Raw genomic sequence first — 2,245 nt, forward strand, 5'->3', positions numbered from 1 at the left:
ATAAAAAATAAATGCAAATGGAAAAGACGATAAATAGACTACAAAAAAACGATCAACTCTAGTTGTTAGGCTATCAAGAGCACGAGGCTCTGATACCAATTGTGGAGTCTATTGATCGAATACGAAAGAGGGGGTTGAATTGAGTATTAAAAACGATGAACGCTTTTTCGAAATATATGATATAAATTAATTACTTGATTTTATTGATTAAAATCAACTAATTAAATTATTAACAATAAATGCAAAATCGAAATAACAATAATAAAGAGAGAGAGAAAGAGAGACATACAGGATTTTGAAGTGGTTCAGTTTCACAAGTCGAAACCTACGTCCACTATTCTCGATTAATAATTTTTAGTACCTTTCTCCGGATTACAAAAATTATCAATCCACTCGTATAATCAACTATATGATTATAACTCAGATTGAGTATCGCTAAATACTCTAGGTTGCTCTTACGTTAATAAGAAAAATACAACGACAAATACTAAACTCACGTTATGCGAGTGAGTATACTATCCTTGTGTATTTAATATCCTATAACGATTTTTCTTTGAGTGATTGACAAATTTGATGCGTAATTTTTGTATAAGCAAATTTGGAAAATAAGAATTAAAGCTCAAATGATTTTTGCTTAAAATATTTTTCTCTCTTGAAATTTGTAGATGTGTGTGTCAACAATTAATGTTGAATGAATGAGAGTATTTATAGTAGAATGAATTAGGGTTCGGAATGTTCTGGAATTAGGGCATAGGAATGTTCTGGAAATATAAAACTTGAAGAACAAGTAAGGAGCAAAGGAATGGAGTTTGGCCTCCTAGGGTTCGGCCTCCTAGGGTTCGACCACCTAGGGTTTCGGCCTCCCTAGGGTTCGGCCGGCCCAAGGCCACCTTCGGTCCATTCTTGCTTCTATAGCCCGCAACAAATCGAGATAGAATTTAGTTAAACCCCTAGGTTGCATGACGATATAAATATCGTGTTACAAACCAATAGTTTATTTAACTTAAATTCTAATTAATTAATTCCAATTAAAATAAATACTCTCTTATTTTAATAAACCATTAAAAATATATTTTCCAAAAATTAACGAATCATTTTTGTCTAGTAATGAAGTTATGTCTATTAGGTCATAACTTCACTAACCTTTAAATCAAACAAAGTAAAACCATTACCGGATGACGACCTATACTATCTAATCTTCAGTAGATCTTCAGTAAACGAATCGTCTCTTCACAAGTCTCTCATCTTGAGTCTCGTGGTTGATTTTCAATCTTGATCTCGATTGAAAACATCGATCGAGTATATTTGAAGTTGTACCTCCTTGGTCCAAACTTCAAGCTTGCGTCATTGTAATTGTTCCTTTCTAAATAAAGACTTAAGCACACAATTACACGCATATGTTTATATATTAAGTCCACATACAAATCATTACTGTCATTATCAAAACAATTAATTAGGACTAAAGGTTAAACAGACCAATTCAACTCAAAACCCCCCACACAATTGTTACCTTAAGACTGAAATTAGACAACTAATAATTACATCTGCCTCTCTATGGTTCGACCCTGCTACCGCTATCTATAGTTGTAGTTAGGAATTATAAATTTATTTTTGATGCACACAACGACGGGCATCAATGGTTGTATTTTGGATAATGGTGGCTTGGTTTGCAACCCAAGTCACCCGTTTTATCGTATTTTATCCTTGTTCTAAAATTCGTCTTTATCCGCTTGCTCATAGAAACATATGATCATTTAAAGTGATCTACTAAACAACAATAATGATGGGATTCATTATATGTCCACAAGCTTAAGGCTTGTGTATGATCAATTATAAAGTGATATTGAGTTGATGAACTCTCTTAAAGGAATGTCAATCACCAAGTACAATCGTCAAATTTAAAACAATTAGTCAACCTATGAGATAGTCCTCCTTATACTTCAAAATCATTATTTGTGTCTCATAAGCTATCTTTGAATCTCTAGTGTATTCATTCTAAAGATAGAGTGGGAGAAAATTAAGACACAAAGAACATAAAGCAAAATTTGTGTACTTGTGTAAATGAGATCTACGCAAGAAAGAATGATTTGTATACCTATACAGATAGTATACCCGAATAGATAAGATCTATTGTCTCGAATAGATGATATCTACATGAGAAAAGAGACCAAGTGAAGTAATCAAAAGAATATGTTCTCAAGATAACTACACGAGGAGACCAAAAGAAAGTTTTGGAATGAGAATG

Source organism: Silene latifolia, chromosome Y, assembly GCF_048544455.1.
Source record: "Silene latifolia isolate original U9 population chromosome Y, ASM4854445v1, whole genome shotgun sequence".
NCBI classification, from domain to species: domain Eukaryota; kingdom Viridiplantae; phylum Streptophyta; class Magnoliopsida; order Caryophyllales; family Caryophyllaceae; genus Silene; species Silene latifolia.